Here is a 22,659-nt window from a genome sequence, read left to right on the forward strand (position 1 = left end):
AATATCTGTATATTGCTTGACATTCCTAGCATAAGTAAGACAAACATTGAGCATTGGTTCACTGTTTATAACATGTCTGGGAGTGTTACTTGAGAAGTATGGTGATGAAGTTGGTATTGAATTGAGTAGCTATACATTCAGTGGTGCCATTAGTTGTTGGGGGTGGAGTGGTAGGTCTTCCTGGGTTTAGGAGGAGGTTGATAGATTGCCAGAATTTTTGAGGGTTGTTTTGGAATTTTTGTTGGCATGATTGGAAATAAGTCTTTTTGTCCTGTCTAATTTGGTTTTTGGCCTGATTTCTGAGTTGGTAGGTTGCATAATTGTTACTGTTTTTGTTTTTGTGATAGTGGGACCAGGCTTTGTCCCACTGTTTTAGCATGAGGATAGTCTCTTTGGTTAAGTAAGGAAGTTGTTTGGACTTGGAACGTATTTTCCTGAAAGGAGCAAGATTATTTAAGATTTGCAGGAATGCATTATTAAAGTACTAAACTGCTTGATCCAAGTTGAGGGTTTTTAGGGCTGACCAGTCATATTTCTGTAGCAGGTTGCTAAATAGGGAGGGGAGAACTGTTTTTTTTTATTATGTACATATCATTAAATAATATTGTTTAGATTCTGAGAACATTTTCTGATAAGGTATGTGGGGTGGTGATCACTTAGAGAATCGGGGAGGCAACCTGTGTCATAGTTGTAATTGGATTTATTCATTAAGATCCAGTTGAGTACAGAATGCTTGTTTGAGACTGTGTCTATATGTATAGGTTGAGAAATATTTTGGGTAAAGGCATAAAGGTTGACAAAGTTGGTAGGGGAGTTAGAGGAGCAGGAAAACCAGTCAAGATTAAAATCAACAAGTATTATAGTCTCTTGAGAAAGGGTGGATGATGCCCATTCTAGAATATTTTCAATGTGTAAGAGATTTTTAGCAGGTGGGAGATAAATGGCTATTAGGATGATACATTTTTGGGTGTTAAGTTGTAAGCATGTTGTTAAAATTTCAGCTGTGGGAATCTGTGGTGGTGTGGTGGAGAACTGAGATAAGTTGACGTTGTCTTTGTGCATTATAACAATACCACCCCCACATTTGGATAATCTATCCTTTCTAATAAGACAATAGCCAGGAGGTACTAATTCCTCAGTTGTTATATGAGGTTTCAGCCAGGTTTCTGTATATATGGCTTTGTCTGGGGAGTAGAGTGCAAGGGCATCATGGAATTCTTGAATTTTATTGAGAAGGCTTCTAAGATTAAAGTGAATAATAAGTAGGTCTGAGTTAGATGATTTGAGTGGTGTGAAGGGTTAGTTATTATTTATAGAGTTTGGAGGATGAGTAGGGTCAATAGTGTTAGGATTGGTGGGGCCTGGGTTTGGGTATATGTCAGATTGGAGTTTAATAAAGGTGAGCCAGTGTAATGTGAGATATTTTAGATTGGAGAAAAGTTTAAGTTGTTCCTGAAAGGAAATTGAGAGGCTATAGGAAGTATAAAGAATTAAGATTATTAAGTAGTTAAGGAGAGATGTGTACAGTGTCTCTAGTATCAAATAGAGTCAGAAATGTAGGGGGTGTTGGGGAGCATGAGATGGTAAGAGTGAAAGGAGGTTAAGTAACAGGATATATGTAGTATGGATAGTAGGATAGAGATGGTGATTATAGGTTTGAGTAAGGCCATGGTAAGGAAAGAAAGAGGAAAAACTCTTGAGCTAAGAGTGGTGAGAAAGTGTGGTTGTAATAGGGTGGGGCCAAGTTAAAAGCTTGAGGTTAGCAAAAAAGTATGAGAGTTTGGGATGGTTATAGAAGATGGGAAAATATGTACGTAGCAGTGTGTGGGAGGGTGTGATGAAATTGTTAGTAGAAAAAGAAGAGGGTCAAAGAGTAGGTTGGTCCTTGTATTATGATTTGCTAGTCAGGTAGGTGAGGTCATGAGGGGAGTTGTGAGGATAGATATAAAATCAAATGAAAGAAGGGGTGAGTGGGAATGGGGTAGGGTAGGGGAGCAAAGTGATCCCGAGCATAGCAAAGGCGAATGGAGCAGGGCTACACCAGGACACGAGCTGCAGACAGAATGAAAAAAAAAACAATCAGTAGAAAGTTTTGTATGAAAGGAGAAAAAAGAGCTGAAATGGGTAGGTAAAGTCAAAGGGTCAAAGGAGTACTGCCCACGCAGTAAAATATTTGATATGGAGGAAAGTGTACAGACCGTAAATATAGAGCAGAGAAATGCCAGAGTGCTGCAGAAGAAGAAAGAAAAAGAGAAATCTCAAGGGAAAAGAGTAGGAGGTTTTAGGCTAAAAAGATGGGTTTAAAAATCCTTCTAGTTCAATGCTCTACGTATCTGGCAGCTGATACAGTGGGTTAAGGCTGTAAGCTGCAGTTCGTGTGGTACTGGGCTTGATTCCCTTAGCCCTCATGTACCTACTATATGACCTTGAGCAAGTCACTTAACCAGACAATACTTTGAGCAACTGAGATTTTGGGCTAGGCTCCTCAATGATCTCCTAGATTGCAAACCTGGTAACTACCTGTGACCCTATAAATGCCTAAGAAAGAAGTACCTTTTAAACATGGATTACATGCATATGGTTGAATGTCAGTATGCCGACATTAAAAATATCCGAAAGTAGTGACCACAGTTTGATAAATGTCGAATATTCGAGAATCGAACCTGTAAATGCTGAATATCTGCCTGCATTCAGCATTGTGAATTTCAACATTCCACATGCAAATGTGATGTAATTTGCACATTACCATAAATGAGCGTCCTTCCCTGCTCCCAGCAGTAAGCTGTCCCGATGTGCATATCATCTAAACAGGTCAGTGACGTGAAAGTAGCGGGTATTTCGAACATAGACAGTATGTAGAAGCAATTTAGAAATGATACAGATCTTTAACTCAGGTATAGCCATATAGAACTCTAATGTACATATGTGTTTACTTCCAGATGGCTGAGAAAGAAAGTGTTGCCCATCACCGTGGTAGCATAGGAGAGACGTACACTACTAAGCCAGAAGGGGAAAGACACACTGTTTACAGAGCGTTATCAGTACTATCACGAAAAATGATATGTTTGAAATGGTGCTACATACGTAAAAGCAGGGACAAGTGCAAGGGTAGGTGCATTACAGAATGTGGAAGCAATGGACATGTTCTATGTAAAAGCAGTGCACACTTCCATGGCCCAGATCCATTACAGCCCGAGGTGTGTCAGGTCCATGAACAGATATGAAAAAGGGTTCACAATTCAGTAGAGGACCTTTGAAAAATTGTATCAGAGGTACTGGCGATTACATCCACTGCTGTGGTAAATGAGTTGCCAAATAGTAAAGCACTGAATTAGAGTGTGACTAGAGTTAGGCACAGGAAGAAGGTTGCCATGTTCCAGTATCTGCAGTCCCTGCAGGACCTGAATAGCGAAATGCTACCTTTGAAGAATGGAGCATTTGTGATAGAACATGGGGGGAGTTGGCAAGCAGGGTCTCCAGATATTAATACTGACAATGCTGGATAACCTACGGCTATTGTGTGCCACTGAATTCCTACTGGTGGACGGTACATTCCCTATCAGTACCAGGGAGTGCAGGCAGGTATATACAATCCATGGTCCACTGGACCTGTCTGTCTTTAAGAAGGTAGTCCCATTAGTATATGGTATGCTGCCATGTAAGACTGAAGAGTGCTACAACCAGTTCTGGGCTATGGTGTCAGGTTTGTGTGGGAAACATGGGATGTGTTTGGGACCAAGGATGGTTATGTCAGACTTTGAGAGGGTTGCTGTCAATGCAATACAGGCTGCATTACTGGAGATACTCACTAAGGGCTGTTGGTTCCACTTCTGCCAAATAATCTGGAGGCAGATACAGAGGGTACACCTGGTAAAGGAGTTCGGAACCGATGCAGCCTTTGCCAGATTATGTAAGCAGTTGCCTGCACTTGCATTCGTCAATCCTACTTATCTGAGTGAGACATTCGCAGATATTGAAAGGGATTTCCTAGAGTTTGGACAGCAGATCTGTGCCTTTTTTAAGGAGAACTACCTGATTGGTCGGCCACTGTGATATGGCATGAAGGGCTTAACTGCAGAGAGGCTTCCACCCCTGTTTGAGGTTGCATTCTGGAACCAGTATGACACTACTGGCTTGGGATATCCCCGGATACAGAAGACAGTGGAGGGGTGGCATAGGCAGTTAAGGAGCCTGATGGGGAAACAGAGGTTGTTCCTGTTGGATGTGCTATATGCCATCCAACTGGAGAAAAAATCATGCAGAAGACCTTAAAGCCAGGTGCATGTAAGGATTGCCTAGTACACCTAAGAGGCATAGAAGGAATGTGCATTTCAAAGCTTACTGGACAAACAGGATGAAATGACGCTGCGAGGATATATATCTTTACTGGCCCAACATTGCTCTTTCTAATTCACATTGTGTCAGGGACATGGGGAAAGTTGTTGTTTATTCTGCCACAGAGCACGGGTGTGGACTTGTGGTCTGCATATTCACTGTGTGTTTTCTGTATATTACTGCATTGAACTGTCACATTTGCATAACTATAAAAGTAAAAACAAATGTGTGGGATCATGGCATGAGGTCAGAAAGGGACGTATGGTGGCATGGTATATCTGTTGCATTCGCGTTGGACAGTACTTTTGCACCATTATACACAGACAAATTCCAGGTTAATCTGTTACAGATGTGTGACTGTGGATATCTGCATTCTGTCTCATGCAGCAGAGGGAATTTCGAATGTCGAATTTGACATTTCCTATTTACACAATTTGCCATTCTGTCAGGTCGGTTATGTCATTTTCGGCTTTTAGGTTCGGCAAATTTACTGTTTGGCCATGTTTCTTTCGACCATGTATGTAATCCTTTAAACATACTACTTTGGACAATGTAGGGCCATTGATAAAATCTAGCAATGGATTTCAGTATATTTTGATTATTTCAGACTATGCAACCAAATACCCTAAATCCATCCCAGTATATAAAGCCAAGGCCAAATCTTTAGCCAAGGAGCTAGTTGTATTATTTTTTAGGCTAAGTGTACCAGATGAAACATTTAATGATCAGGAGACTTCCTTTGTGTCTGGTATTATGCACCATTGATGCCAATGCTTTAATGCCAAGCAACACTGTGCCATCCTTGACAGATGGATTGGTGGAGTATTTTAAATAAAAAACGAGCTGCTGTTGTGCTATTTTAAATAAACTCTAAAGCCCATTCTAAGAATGGTTACTGAAGAGGATGGCAAAAACGTGGGCTAGTTAATGCCATGCTCTGTATCTGCTATTAGAGAAGCTGCACAAGCTTGGATTGCTTTAGTCCTTTGGAATTCTGATACAGCAGTTTCCCTTTCCGGCTATTAGCTATTACCTGAGGAACTTGGAAAGAAAAGAAAAATCCTTTTAAACGTGTCATAGAGCACTGTACCAGCCTATAAATAATGATACCTGTTGTACAGAAACAAGTAAAAAAGAGCTCATGCAACCCAGGAATGTATAATAGAACTATAAGGATTAGGACATTTAAACCTAGAAACAAGTGTTAGTCTTCCTGTCTCCAGCTGAGAACATGTTTTGGCTAAAAGGCAGGGTTCACTTGAAATAACAGAAAATATAAATTAGGTAAACTACAGAATTAGACAGAAAGGAAAGACAAGACCAGAACAGATGTACTATATCAACATTTAAAAACTAGCATGTAAGGAAGTAGAAATACAGAACTGTCTGATTCTGTGATGGCTTTAGTATGTTCAACAGCATCTCTAGATTTGATAGTGCCTTAAAGTAAATGCATTCATTGAGAGTCTGGAAGAGACAAGATTTGGCAAAGTGTATTGACAAATTCATTTTAACAGCTGAAGCCTGAGAGTAAACAGCTTTATATACCCTTGATGGCTTGTTTCAGTAAACTGTCTTCCCCTGTAGATTGCATGGTGCTCCAGCAACATTTTGGCAAATCAGAGATCATGTTAAAAAACATAGTCTATATGTACTGTTTACTTGGATTATACTGTTCTTCACTCAGAAAACAGGGTTTCCTGTTGGGCTAAAGTGCATGCTGTCTTAAATGCATCAGGAGAAGCAGACTGTTACTGCTTTCAGAAATCTGAAAGAGAGGCTATGCTCAGAGCTGGTTTGGCATTCCCAACCTTTGGTAAACGACTTCTAGTGTACGCAGATACTTTAGAGATTGGCCTGCGAAATGTAATCCTCCAGTTTTGGAATGGGGAAGAGCACCTTGTTTGTTACCTTAGACAATAATGAAACAAGGCTGAGATGGAATGTTCCAAAACTAAGAGACAATATGAACCCTTTCTTCGCATAAATGCTGTTTATTTGGTAAAGAGTACACATTGGTAAATGATCACCCCCTCCCCATGTGGCTTCACAAGCAAGAAAATGGTAATACCAAACTTTGCTGGTGGGATCTTTCTCCACCTGTTTAGATTCCTTGTTAAACACAATGGAGATGGCCTATTAAGGGCTTATAGGCCATTCAGTGGGCATGACAATGAGGGTTTCAAGCCATGGGAGTGGTGGTCACAGCAGCATAGAGTGGTGTTTTCCATCAGTTAGAAGAGAACAAGTGAACACAAATAAGCAAATAATGATATTAAATAATAACTCTGACCCAGGAATGCATAAATAGAGTGCTGTTAAATTTAAGTGTAGTGTATAATTTGTTCAGCTGTATTTCTTAGTTTAATATGAAAGAGAAATCTACATGTATTAGTATGAACAGGTCTATTGAATGAACAGCTGGACATAATACAAAAGAAATGCTGAAACAAGCACAGCCAGAGAGTGCTTGCCCTTGGTAAAGTGTGAGTTTAATATCCAGAGAAACCTTGAACAACCCTACAAAAGCAAGCGTGGAAAGACTCCCAACTACTGACCACTTTTGTTCTTTTTATTCAACAGAACTAAATTAGAATTAAAACCAAGTACACAAACCAAGTGTAAAAGAAGTACCAAATGAATCACATGATCATCCCTAACCAATAAAATGCTTCTCTCTGTTCCATCTTTCATCTTAAAGTTGCAGTGTATATAAAACCATGTTAAAAAATTTTAACCAGGCACTGACCACACAGAAGTGTTACTCTCTGTCTGAAATGGTCTAGTTTTGCTGACACAACTCCAAATGTAATTGTTCTAGAATGAAAACATATTTCTGTAAATTGATAGAATATGAATCTACTTTTAACAACTTTGAACAGCATCTGACCACAGCCCTATTTGCCACCAGGATTCACTGCATTCTTGTAGGACATTGCAATCACCAACAAACTATTTCATACTGACAGCATGTCATCATCATCATCTTCTTTTGGCTGTTCCCGTTAGGGGTCGCCACAACAGATCATCTGTTTCCATTTCTTCCTGTCCTCTGCATCATGTTCTTTCACACCAGCCGCCTGCATGTTCTCTCTCACCACATCCATAAACCTTATCTTAGGCCTTCCTCTTTTCCTCTAACCTGGCAGCTCCATCCTTAGCATCCTTTTCCCAACATACCCAGCATCCATCCTCAGCACAAGTCCAAACCAACGCAATCTCGCCTCTCTTGCTTTGTCTCCAAACTGTCCAACCTGAGCTGACCCTCTAATATACTGATTCCTAATCCTGTCCATTCTAGTCACACCCAGTGCAAATCTTAACATCTTTTACTCTGCCACATCCAGCTCTGACTCCTGCCTTAGCATGTAATAGAAAAAAATTGAATTTTTTTGCAATTAGTACACATCAGGGAGTGTTTAGCTAAATAATTACTAATGTTTTTTTTATATAGCCAAGGTGTGTTCATAAATTCTTCTTGACAGCTTCAACACAATTTTTCCAACATATAAATCCTGGGCAGGAATCACAAGATGCCAAATAAACCACTCCCTTTGAATCACAATTATATCTGTTTCTGGATCAAAGGTTTAAATTCAGTGCCTTAATGTGAACATTGAAAGTGTTGGTAATAAATCAGAACTCCTTACATCTGCCACTTTTGAAGTACCAAATGTATTTGTGTCTAATGGTGTAGTTTGATTGTGTTCTAACATGGCAACCATATTGAGAATTATTTTGTAAATAAAGGAAGGGCTGTCACCAATAATTTTGGCTAATTCACCAGTCCCTAAAATGATCTTCCAGTTGTCTCTGAGTATCTCTGTAATCTACTTAGATGCATGTCACTAGAAATAGGAAGTGGAAAAGACCTGCTATATTTATCCAGTGAAGTATTTGTGAAAGCCAGTTCTTCCCCTGTGTCTGCCACTGTTTCTGGCTGATTTTTATCAAAATGTGTTTAGCTTTGTTTGATTTAAGCAGAAATACTTCCTTGATAATGTTTGTGAGTCAGCCACTTTCATAGCCTTTTTGGAGGAAAAGTGATTTTAAATATTCTGCTTCTTCCTCAAAAATAGTTTGCTTGGAGGCGACCCTACTGAGTCTGATAACTTGTCCTTTTATCAACCCTTTCTTCATATGAAAGGGGTGTTGACTTTTCCTGTTCAAGTATTGATTTACAAACTTTTTTTTCCTGAAAATTTTGCTTGCAAATTGAGAAACACCATCCTCTAAGGAAACAGTAATGTCCAAAAAATTGATGGTCTTTCCACAACCGCTTATAGTGAACCGTAAAAATGGAGTACTGAAATTAATGAAGTCAAACAATTGATGTAGTTCCGCTCCTTTCCATAAGAAAAACAAGATCATCAATAAATCTCCTGTAAAAGACTACCTTTCCAATCAAGGGGTGAGGTTAGAGGCGTACTTGCTCCCACCAAGCCATTACCAGGTTAAGAAATACAGGGGCCACTCTCGGCCCCTCAGCAACTCCTGTTTTTTGTTTGTAGTATTTTCCTTGAAACATGAAAAAATTGTTTTCTAAAATCACTTCCAACAAGACACAGATGGTATTTGTCATGTCATTGTCAAAGTCAGAAAACTTTGTAAGATAACTTCTAACAAAGGCAATGCCTTTGTCCTGCTGAATACAAGTATATAAGAAAACTACATCAAATGACACAAAGACACAATCATCATTAATATTCTCAATGCTACTTAACAACTCCAAGAGTTGCCATGAGTCTTTCAGGTAAAATTCAGACTTTTGGACAACTGGATTTAGAAGATGGTCAAGAAAGACTGATATTGCTTCTATCTTGTAGTGATCAGCCGCAGCTACTGGTGTAAATGGAGGATTGAACCTGTCTTTGTGTATTTTAGGTATGCCTAAGAGTCTAGCCATTTTGGGCTGATCAATTTTCAGAAATGTGTATACCTCATGGTCAACATTTCCTTGGCACAACAGGACAAACAAAATTGTGTAAGTGTTTGAAAAACTCCTGTTTATTTTTTTGAGTGTTATTGCCTAATAACACACAAAGCATGGGAAAAGTCAACACCCTTTCATTTGAAGAAAGTGGTGAGAAAAGGGCAATTTAGCAGACTTAGTAGGCTCACCAGTAAGCAACCTATTTTTGAGGAAGAAACAGAATATTTAAAATGGCTTTTCCTCCAAAAAAGGCTATGACACTGACTCACAAACATTATCAAGGAAGCATTTCTGCTTAGATCAAACAAAGCTAAACCAATTTTGATGAAAAATCAGACAGAAACAGTGGCATAAACAGGAGAAGAATTGACTTCTGCAAATACTTCACTGGCTGAATACAGCAGGGCTTTTCCACTTCCTATTTCTAGTAACATACATATGATTAGAGACATACTCAGAGACAACTGGAAGATCATTTTAGGGAACGGTAAATTAACCACAATTATTTATTTATTTTGCATTTGTTTATTGGGAAAGTCCAACTGGGAATGTGCTCGTTTTCAGCGGAGGCCCGGGGAGAAAAGCTTAACATATAGACAAAATAATAATAGCTTACACAGACGTAATCATAGTATGAGTTAAAAGTTATACAATGGTAATATACATTATAGAGACAACATAGTTTGACTCATATAGAAACAAAAATAGAAATACAGGTATAAACCATAGCTATAATAAGACAATGTCATAATTCATTTCTTTCAGTTGAGGTACACAGTTTTACCAGTGTTGTTTTATTTTTGAAGGTTAGTGATAGGATTAGATTGTAGGTGAGGTGTTAATAGCCTTTGGCAGATAAGAGAAGCTTGTAGTGGGGGAATAGATGTGGCAGGACTGCTGTATTGTTTTTGATACTGGGTAAAAGGGGAATGCTTTAAAAGTTAACCTTGAGCATTTAATGAGCAAAGCCAAATTAAGTTAGACAAATGTTTTTTGAGTAGTTTTTTTTTAAAGTGAGCAGTATCTGTTGTGGATTTAATAGTATTTGGAAGTGTGTTCCAGATTTTGGCTACTTCACTGGAATAAAGAGAGTCTCCTGCAGTCTTTGTAGCTTTTGTTACTTTTAGTAAAGATTTATTGGTGTAACGTAGTGTTTGGTTGTTGGAGTAAGGCGCTATTATATTCTGGATAGCTGGTGTTTTTTTCAGTCTGGTGTAGTATTTTGTGAGCCATTGTTAGTTGATTATAAGATAGTAGTTGAGGTAATTCAAACCAGGCTAGTTCTTTTAGACTGAGACAGTAGTGTGACCTATGTATTGAGTCTGTGGCAAATTTTGCTATCTTGTTATAACATACTTCACGTTTTACAAGGTCTGTTTTCTTAAGGCTTACAAGTATGGGAGAGGCATAAAGGAGTGTAGACAGGAGATGGGTTCTGGCTATAGCTATTCTAGTACTGCTGGATAAGAATTTATTGTTTGAATATAGGGTACTCAGTTTTTTATGTATCATTTTGATTGTTTATTTGTTGGTCAAAACTCATTATTGTCAATTACCAGTACTAGAGGTTTTGTTTGGGATTCTGGTGTAATCATTGTGTTATCTATGGCAGTGATAAAGAATGTGGGAGGGGGGTCATGGACTCTGGTGTTTTGTAAGATCATGAGTTTGGTTTTGCCAGGGTTAAGAATGAGCTGTGCATTTGAGAGCCATAATTCAATTTCATTGAAGGTTTTTGTGTAATATCTTGGAGATGTATGGTAGGGGCAGCACATATAAGTGTTGAATCATCTGCATATTAGATTAGAGAAGCTAGAAAGGTGGAGGTGTTAAGAAATTTAGTAAAAATACTTAAAAGAAGGGGCCAAATTGTGGACCCTTGAGGTACTCCTAATGTGACTAGGAGTAGAAGGGAGAGGTCTTGTATCCATTTCATTGCTTGTTGGCGATTTGTTAGGTAACTCTGAAACCAGGTGATAGCAGAGGGGCTAAGATTTAGGTTATTGAGAGCAGTCAGTAACTTGGGATGAGATACTGTGTCAAAGGCCTTAGACATATTGAGGAAGACTGATGAAACCATTTTACTTTCACTTCTGTAATGATTAATGGTGTTGATAAAACTCAGGAGGGCAGTTGTGGTGCTGTGGTCAGGTCTAAACCCATGTTGAGAATTGGCTAGTGGGGATAGGATGGCAATAGGTCAATAATTAGAGAGTTCTTTTGATTTCCCACCTTTGTGTAGGGAGATTATGTGTGATATTTTCTAAATCAGTGGGACATGCTTTTCAGAGATGGAGCGATTAAAGAGTACTGAGACAGGGTAAGCGACTGCATTAGCTGCTATCTTGAGAATGTTGGCTGACAGGTTATCTGCTGCTATTATTGTAGGCTTTAGTTTTCCAAGTAGCTTTAGGATAGTGCTTGTGAGGATGGGTTGGAAGGAAGAGTTGTTATTATTGGTTGTTGTTGGTGTAGTAGATGGGTTGAGGTTACTGTTTTTAGTGAGTGATAGAATGTTGTCAGTGAAGTATTTGATAAATAGTTCTGCAGTGGTGCATAGGTTGTTTGGTGTGGAAGGGGGTGGAGTTGATGATTGTCCAGGATGGCGTATCTTTTTGATTGCTGACTAAAATTTTGTGGATGTCTTTGTTGTTTCTGTTGTATATTAGTATAGTAATTTTTTGTCTTATTTGATTTGGTTTTTGGCTTTGTTTCTAAATTTTTGAAATGCTAAGTGATTTGGCTGTAATTTGCTAGTGTACCATAAATCTCAGGCTTTGTCTCTTAGTTTAAGGAGAGTTCTGGTTTTGTTAATTAGACATGGGGTATAATTTGCCTTAATATGAATTGTCTTAGGTGGTGCGATTTTATTAAGTATGTTGAGGAATGTCTCATTGAAGTATTCAGCAGCTGCATCTAGGGGCATAAACTTAAGGGAGGTCCAATTGCATTATTTGAGAGTAGATATCAGTACTGGGGAGTTAAAGTTTTTCTTATTATGGATTTGGCAATAGGTGGTATGTTTGGTGACAGCCCTTCATTTACTTACAAAATAATTCACAATGTGAAATCTATGTTAGAACACCATCTTTTTAGTTTTAGCACTTAAATTTGCTTATTCATGCTCAGCACTTGTTCAGAACTTGTAAGCACTAAATAAGCTACTAATTACTATAGCACTGAACCTTCCTCATTACCTAGAGGAAAACAGTTTTTGTACTTACTTTTCTCACTTTCTTAGAGAAAAACAGCTCTTGTACTCACTTTCCTCACTTATCTAGAGGAAAATATTTTTATTCAGGCATGTCCAAGGGTCAGCTCCCTGTGTTCTCTTCTGTCTATCTGATGAATCTGGGCATCTTGAGGCAATGTAGAAATTGCCTAATGTATACAGACAACCCTCTCCTCCTACCACCCAACACTACAATCTGTGAGAGATACACTTATCTAGCCAAACTGGAGGTAAAGCTCTCTCCAACCAAGACTGAGCTTGACAGTCAAGAGGAGAAGGTAGACATTTGCACCACACTCATCACATAGTCTCACTAAATCTACACCACCAAAATCCACACATAGTAACACAAAAACATTCAAAGAGGCTCTCAATAATAATCTGTCTAAGCAACAGAGACCTTCAAAGCAGAAACGCAAGCAACCTCCATCCCCCAACACAACCCAAATGACACATAGCTCACAGACTCAGTGTGCCACTCAACCACAGCCAATAAGGCAAAACATCGTACCCAACACACTAGTCATAGGTGGCTCTATAGCCAGGCACACTGATGTCCCACTCACCAGGCTAAACAAGGAGAAGATTACTGTCAGCTGCCTGTCAGGTGCCAGGATCTGCCACATAACCCTGTTAGATATTATGAATATAAGGCTGAAATTAATTATGTTGTAAATATGCTGAAAGAAAAAGCTTGCTTAAATGCAGAAACAGAGTTTAGTAATATGTGATCAGCAACCATACTAAATGATTGTGGCTTAAAAAATAAGGAACTTATGAGTGTATTACACACACACATCAAGAAAACTGACTTCTTACAGACATGACAAGAATGTAATCTGTTTTCACTGGACAACAGGACATGTTTTTCTAAGAAAGTTTAAAAATGTGCTTTTCTAATCCACAAGGTGTTTCCTTGAAGACAGTTTACTTATCAGCATTTGCACAAGAACAGATGTGTCAGCATTTGCGTCATCAAGCCAGTATCTTTCCAAAACCAAGAGGGTGTGTGTTTAACTAAAATATATATAAAGTCTGTATTAAATCTAGTTATGTTAGAGGTATGGTAAGGACACAAGTCCTGAGGTAAATGTTATATCTCTCACATCATCTGTACTATATGAGAAGTAAAGTTGGAATGGTACTTTAAGCTGCAACGTTTGCCCAGTTTGGTTTATTATAAAAGTTATTGATTACTGCTCTTAAAGACAGGTGCTGCAAAGTATATTCTCTCATCAGTGTATATTCTGCAAGTTTCTATATGCGACAGACTGTGAATGCAAATATAACCAGACTTTGAATTTTAGCAGAATCCAGCCAGCAAGACTGAGTGTCTTAAGAAGACTTCAAATCCCACAGCAAGAGCAAGCAGTAAGAAGCAGTAAGCAGTACCATATAATATTTTTTCAATGGCGAGCCAGCTGAGTGACTAGAGCCATGTAATATTTTTTCAATGGCAAGCTAGCCTGCATCTGAACCTACACTCTGCATTCAAACACAGGGGGAGTGATGGTAAGCCCTGCAGAGGGTTACTTCAGTTAAATTGCAGTAACTAACATTTGTACGTATGTGTCAATTCTGAACAGAAGTATTCCAGTTTATGCAGCTTGCAGTAGTAAAGTTTTTAGACGTCTACATCCGGAGTGAGACAGAAGTTCCAGTTGCAGTGCCATAATTTCACTAAAAAAAAGGGGGATATCCACTAGCCCATCAGTCCACTGCCTGTTGTGCTTTTCCAGCTTCTCAAGTGACTTTGAAAAATTTCCAGCCATCTGCAACAACAGCCTGATCACCTGTTTTCTTGCTCACTGGTAAGACTTTTTTCTACATCACATTTTTTTGTATGGATGCTATTCGACAGTTTGGATATTGGACAGTTTGCATATTATAAGACAGTTTGGATATTAGACAGTTTGGATATTAGATTAGACAGTATGGATATTTTCATGCATAATTCAAGCAAATGTAAAAAATTGCAATGTTGGTATATACAGCATATTAGTAAATGTAAAACCTTAGTAGGGCAGGTTGATAGTAAGGCATTATGCAAATGTATTACAATATTTGACTGGTATTTCAAAGAAAACCATGTGAAATATGACAAATGTTTATTGTGTGACTCAACAAAAACTGCATTTTGTGTATTATGTCATAAAACAATAGACTGTGAAGACAGATCTGTTCATGATAAAGAATTAACTAAGGCTAAAGTGTTTCCATTATATTCAGATGTTAAACAGTTATGTCCTGTCACCACATGTGAGTCAAATCAGTTACTGATAAAACCCTTAGTACATTTTGTTACAAAAAAATGTAGTCAACTTCTAAAAAAGAGACACAATGAGTTCAGGAAGTTTAGACAAGTTATACAAACATTTTTTCAAAAGTGCATAGGAGTTTCAGATTCAGCAGAACAGGTTCCTGAGACATATCAGGCAGACCATGAGTAGACTCTTAAACAACAGTTACAAGATGAAGAATATAGATTAGCTGAACTGACAGAGACTGACTTCCTTCATACATTGGGAAAGAGTAGGAAACTACAGCTGATCTGTACAAAAGAAATATATTTTATAATATGTTTGTGTTTTGAAAATGGTTAAGCTTACATGGTAGGATGATAAAATACAAATCATTCTCAAATGTTTAAAACTTCCATTCAATTAAAGCAATGTATTTATCAGTACTACAGTAAAGTAGAGCATATGACTGACATTCTCATAGCATAGTCAAAAGGTAAACAAAACAGTTCTTGTATATAAAAATTAAATAAAAATAGTTAGTAAGAGTAATGATTTAAAGTCACAAGACTGACATGCATGTATTTTCTTTTTATACAACACACAAGAATAACAGGCAGACAACAGCAAATATAAATAATGTAAATACATATATGTGTTTGTTAAGCTAATATCTATTTATTCTTTTACATTTTTTTTATAATTGTATAGTAACACCACACCAAACAGTTAAAGTTCTGAATTTTAAAAAGAAATAAAATCACGGATGGTATTAGTCAAACAGTCTTTGTAAAATGAAGTCAGAACAGTTAAATAAATAAAAACATACTGAAATCAAAAGTTAAAAAATATGTAAACAAATTGTAAAATAATGTTTAGTTTGCATAGTTATGCAAATCACAAATATAATATTAAGTGCTTTATAACAGCATTTTACTAACAGATGATTAAAGGAAAAATGCTAAAAAGGGTTAATTGAAATGTGAGCTCAGACCTTCCTAAACTGGATGAATAGTTACAGGAAATGTTGAAAAGATAAGATAAGAAACAAGACTGCTAGACAAGTGGCTTGATTTTTTCTAAAACTTATTATTTAAAACATAATTGTTAAAATGTTCACATGCAACACTATTAAACATCACAATTGTGCATATATGTCCCTGATTAAAAAAAAAAAAAAAAAAAAAAAAAAAACCTTAGTTACATCAAGTATAGCCAGCAGAAGGGTTATAGTATACATACAGTTTAAATAAAGTAGAGAGGAGGGTACAAATAACTACTACTAGTAGAAGTAGGCAGCAAAGGCAACAGGAAAAGATGATCAAATCAGACAAAGGTCTATAGTTTGGTAACCTAATAAAGCAAATGTATAACCAAAGTGTTGGGCTGACATACATTATAAAGCAAATATACAATACTGCAGTTCTGCAGGGGGAGGGGTACTTTATCAGTTTTACACTGACTGTGTGAGCAGTATGTGTTGCAAAAGGGTCTGAAATAAAGCTACAGAGCAGAAATAATATATCATTCCTTCTTAACAATACTCTTTCAGGGGAAGGAAAAAACAGGTATTAGTGTATTAGACATACTGGTAAACTGGATTAAACCTTACAGAATAAGATATTTTACAAGTTAATAGCTATCATAATGGTTATTATTGTATTGTTTAGTATTAAATTGTATTTACAACCTGTTAAACTGTAAAGTTATACAAGAGATAGTTTAAAAAACAAGATATGGCTTAAAATTGATAACAGCTATACAAGAGAGAGTAAAGATATGTAAAAAAATTTGAACAAGATTGGTCACTATTTCAATATGATTTTGCTTAGTATTAATGCTATTAAATTTGTAAGAATAGACTAAATTTACTTTATAGTCTTTGTATGTACAAATGCAGAAGAATTCAGTACAAATGAGATTAATGTCTAGTAATGAATATGTGTGAAAAAGAATATTTAAAGAAAAAATGGGTACAAGGTACCTACTAGATTAAAATGCATGAATAGCAGTCTGTGAAAATACATACTGTACAGAATACATTGTAATAAGTTTAAAAGTAATTTGTCAAGTTGTAATATCACTGGTTTTACCCCAGTTAGAGGAAAATTACATTAAAATATTGTACTCATATACAGCTAATGGACTAATATGTACATAACATTCTTTAATGAGTAGTCCAGAGACAAACACAATGTTATGTTTAAAATGACATTGAAACTGTATATTTTCAGTAGTGTATAAATGCTTGCAGTAGCACATGGTTCTTGTCTCTTATAGTTAATTCAACAAGTTGCAAAGAGTTAATGAAACAGTTCTAAGTCATAAATTAAATTCTGTAATTGCAAAAGAATAAATTAATCAAGTTAAACTAAAGCAGACACAGCACATAACTGATAAAATAATTTCACAGAATGGTCTGCAAAAGAAAAAGTTGTTAAATACATTCAGTTTGGCAGTAATACTTTAATATCATTGTATTAACTATGTAAAATTGCATTTTGATTTGTTGTATCAAAAGACTATATAATGTGATCAAAAAATACATATCAGTATAAAATGTTTTGAGTATGTTTAAAAACAGAGGGAATTGTTAAATATTATGAATATAAGGCTGAAATTAATTCTGTTGTAAATATGCTGAAAGAAAAAGCTTGCTTAAATGCAGAAACAGAGTTTAGTAATATGTGATCAGCAACCATACTAAATGACTGTGGCTTAAAAAATAAGGAACTTACTTATGAGTGTATTACACACACATCAAGAAAACTGACTTCTTACAGACATGACAAGAATGTAATCTGCTTTCACTGGACAACAGGACATGTTTTTCTAAGAAAGTTTAAAAATGTGCTTTTCTAATCCACAAGGCGTTTCCTTGAAGACAGTTTACTTATCAGCATTTGCACAAGAACAGATGTGTCAGCATTTGCGTCATCAAGCCAGTATCTTTCCAAAACCAAGAGAGTGTGTGTTTAACTAAAATATATATAAAGTCTGTATTAAATCTAGTTATGTTAGAGGTATGTTAAGGACACAAGTCCTGAGGTAAATGTTATATCTCTCACATCATCTGTACTATATGAGAAGCAAAGTTGGAACGGTACTTTAAGCTGCAACGTTTGTCCAGTTTGGTTTATTATAAAAGTTATTGATTACTGCTCTTAAAGACAGGTGCTGCAAAGTATATTCTCTCATCAGTGTATATTCTGCAAGTTTCTGTATGCGACAGACTGTGAATGCAAATATAACCAGATTTTAATTTTAGCAGAATCCAGCCAGCAAGACTGAGTGTCTTAAGAAGACTTCAAATCCCACAGCAAGAGCAAGCAGTAAGAAGCAGTAAGCAGATCCATATAATATTTTTTCAACCCATGCAGTCAGGTCACACCACAACAAGTACAAGTATGACTCTGTCATTGTCCATGTTGGTGTGAATGACCTGAGACGTACCTCTCTGGACAACATGAAAAGAGACATGGAAGAGCTGTCTGATCTTGTAGCCCAGGCAAGTATGACCCTAGCCCTGAGTAGCATTCTGCCATCGCCCAGAGTGATACCGCAGTACAAGGACAAAATGATTGACTTCAACAATTGGCTAAGCTTCTGGTGCCATTCTAAGGGGATCCAGTATCTGTCTGCTTGGGATGACATGGTTGACAGACCATGATGCTTTGCCAGAGATGGCCTGCACCTGTTGCTCCTGAGATTCTGGATACTGGCTAAGGCTCTTGCTGCCCCTATAGTGCCTTTTTTAGGCAAGGTTCAAATGACAAATTCACCACTGTAACAGTAACAGGCAAGCAAAAACTGAGGGTAATGCTACTCAGTGCTAGAAGTCTAAATCTCAAAATGCACTCACTCGAGGCACTCCTTAAAATGGAGAACATTGATATCTGTGCAGTGACTGAGACCTGGTTCAAGGCTCCAGAGAGCACCCCTGCACTACCACTTTTCAGCCACGTAACCTGAACCGAAACACCAAAGGCAGAGGTGTGTCCATATTCATTAAGGATATCCACACCTTCAGGCTAGTTGCTCAGCATAATGCATCAGAAGTTATCCAAGTGCAACTAACTCTGGGCAAAACTGCAATCCTAATTGTAGCTTGCTACAGATCCCCCACCATGCCCCAGGATTCCCACTCCTCTTTTCCTGATGTACTGGAAAATATTAGGGTTCAACCAAACACCCTAATAATGGGCGACTTCAACTACCCCACCATTAACTGGGAAAACTACTCATGTACTAACTCCTTAGCTCAACGCTTTCTGGAATTCATAAACTCCAATGCCCTGGATCAACTTATCCACACCCCCACCAGAGGCAACAATATCCCAGACCTAGTCATTACCAACATGAGTGACCGGTGTTCCACATCTGAAGTCAACTCCTCGTTGGTCCGATCCGACAGTAAGCTAATCACCCTTGATATCCACATCCCACCCCACCCCCCATTAAGGAAACTATGGTAAAAAAATTGTCCAAAGCCAACTTCATGCTTCTTAAGACTGAAGTGGTGAACTTCATGACACCCATGCAGATGGACAATACAGTTACATCTGCTGAATCCTACATAAATGCACTCTATAAGCACTTACACGAGTGCATGGATCGTGCTATCCCAAACAGAACCAACACGCTATCCTCCAAAAAAGGGAAGCCAATCTGGTGGTCCCCTGCCATAAACAAACTGTACAACAGAAGGAAGAAACTGTTGCAAAAGAGAGTAATATCCCATGAGCTGAGGAGCTCCCAGGTCAGCCTCAGTAAGAAGCTGAGCTCCCTTATAAGATCCTCCAAAGCTAGCTACGAAAACAAAATTGCCACTAATTCTAAGGACAAACACAAAGCATTCTATAGCTATGTCAAGAATCTCGATGGCAACACCCAGATCTGCTCTGAGTTACAGCACAGCGGCACGAAAATTACAGAACCAACTGATATTGCCAACATCCTGGCAGATAGGCTCAGTGCTAACTTTACCCCCCACCCCCTAAAGGGCCCATATCTATACAGGAAGAATGCAGAGTCCCTGTAATCACAACTATGTAGGTAAATGCTGCACTCTCTAAAGCCAAAAACACAGCATCCATGGAACTGGACAACATCCCAGGCTGTGTTTTACACGAACTTTAGAATGAACTGGCTCACCACCTAAGCACCATGTTCAATAATAGCCTTGCATCAGGCTTTGTGTCCACTGAATGGCACACAGTAACAGTTATCCCACTCCACAAAGGGGGAGCCATCACTGATGCCAGGAACTATTGCCCTATTAGCCTGACGAGCCTGGTCTGCAAGGCCATGGAACGTATCATCATGGAACTCATAAACAAAGACATTGGTAACCTCCAAATTCTGGATCCCACCCAGTTCAGGTATGTAAAAGGCAGATCATGCCTCCTGAACGTGATCGACTTCTTTGAGACAGTAACCAAAGCCGTAGATGAGGATAAGGTGGTTCACACAGCCTATCTTGACCTTGCCAAGGCTTTCGACACCATCCCCCATTCTGGAATTATAGATAAACTCACTAAACTAGGTATAAATCCCTACATCACAGGATGGGTTGCCAACTGGCTCACTGACAGAACCCACACTGTAAAAGCTGCAGACTCCAAATCTGACCTCAAACCAGTGACAAGTGGAGTACCACAGGGTTCAGTCGTGGGACCTTTCCTGTTTGGTATTTACCTCTCTGAAGTACAGGCTAATACAGAAGCCTCTGGCTAATGAAGTTCACAGATGACTGCAAACTAGGACCCGTAGTCAAGTCCCCAAATGATGTGGACATCCTACAGAAGGGCCTCGCTGAGATAGATACCTGGTGTCAGAGCCATGGCCTCAAGCTCAATGCCAAAAAGTGCAGTCTCATCCCCTTTGGTAAAAACTCTGTAACCATGAACTACCACATAGGCAGCAATCTACTTAACACTGAATGTGTGATAAGAGACTTGAGACCTAGGTGGACATAGTCTCTCCTTTGGTAGTCACATCGCCACAGTAGTCAGGAAGTCCTTCTACGTGGCACACCTCATCATAAAAGGGTTCTCATCCAGGAAAAAAAAGGTCATTGTTCTCCTCTACTCGACACTCATTAGACCCATTATAGAGTACAATGCCCCTTTTGGAATGTACCTCACAAGACATCTGCAGCAGCTGGAAAGGCCACAGAAGTACCTCACAAAGAGGATTACTGGCAACAAACAAATGCCGTACACTGACCGTCTCAGAAAACGTCAGCTTTACTCTGTAGCATATCGCCTACTCCGAGGTGATCTCTGCCTAACATATAAAGCTATGTAAAACCCAGAGTTGTTGGACATGCTACACCTAAAGAAATCCCAACCCTCCGAGCTACACGCTCTAGGGACCTAAACCTTGTCACCACAATAAACAGGACATGCTGGAGAGATAGATTCCTGTCCCAGAGACTTCCCATACTCTGGAACAAGCTACCCATTTATGTCAAGCAAAGTTTCTCATTAGCACTCTTCAAGAAAAATCTTGATGAGTGGATGGGAAATAGGAAATACACCCTGGGGATCACTTCTGTGGCTCTGCTTGACAGTGGCACAGGAAAATAACTTTCTTGGGTGGCATAAGCCAGGGAACCTTGTTGGCTAGGCTTACGTAGGCCCTTGGGCTGACAGCCTAGTACCTACTTATGAACCTATGACTCTAACTACACCAATAGAAACAAATACATTTGGTACTTATGAATGTGGCAGGTGTAAGCAGTGCTGATTTATTACCAACACTTCTAACGTTTAAATTTAGGCACTGAATTTAAACCTTTGGACTAGAAACAAATATAATTGCGATTCAAAAGGTTTGGTTTATTTGGCATCTTGTGATTCCTGCCCAGGGTTTTATGTTGGAAAAACTACGAGGATATTGTCAAGAAGAATTAATGAACACACTTTGGGTATAAAGAAAAAAGACACTAGTAATTCTTTAGCAAAACACTCCCTAACGTGTACTAATTTCAAAAACTCTAGTTTTTTTGTATTAGATGGTGTCATTATGAAAGAGTTTGTTGGCAATTACAATGTCCTACTTGAATGCTGTAAATCCTGGTGGCAAATAAGCCTGTAGTCAAATAAGTTACCCGGTCTCAATGAGACAGTAAACATTAAATGTTTTCTGATTGTACAAAGACTTTAAATGCTAAATACTGTTGTTTAAAGTTGTTAAAAGTAGTCATATTCTCTTATTTTATAGAAATATATTTTTATTCTAGAACAATTATATTCAGAGTTGTGTCAGCAACACTAGACCATTTCAGATAGAGAGTAACACTTCCCAGTGGTCAGTGCCTGGTTACATTTTTGAAAATGGTTTTATATGCACTGTAAGTTTAAGATGAACAGATTGAACAGAGAGAAGCATTTTATTGGTTAGGGATGATCATGTGATTCATTTGGTATTTCTTGTAAACTTGGTTTGTGTACTTGGTTTTAACTCTGAAGTTCTGTTGAATAAAAAGAATGAAAGCAGTCAGTAGTTAAAATCCATGTGTAGAACTCCTTCCATGCTTGCTTTTGTAGGATTGTTTCAGGTTTATTTGATTTTGTAATTCTACACTGCATTTTGTTATTCTAATATCCAGAGAAGGGACAACAAAGTGAAGAACAACCTTGGAGAAGAAGTAGGAAAATATTACAAATATTCCTACCAGAAGGAATTCAAAGAGAGCTACTAACATAAGCAGTTTCTCTTGCAATCTAAGACTGAAGGTATAGACTATATATTTTTGTTTGGAAGAACCTGCCTTACATGGACTTGTATGTAATAAAATACATTGTTTTATAAAGATTTGTGGCCTCAGCTGCATTAATTTTCATATATATATATATATGTATGTATATGTATATATGTATGGTTTACTATCACTTTTACGAACAGAGATGCTC

Source organism: Protopterus annectens, chromosome 1.part1 (genome assembly GCF_019279795.1).
Source record: "Protopterus annectens isolate FY-2018-M chromosome 1.part1, PAN1.0, whole genome shotgun sequence".
Classification (NCBI taxonomy): Eukaryota; Metazoa; Chordata; order Ceratodontiformes; family Protopteridae; genus Protopterus; species Protopterus annectens.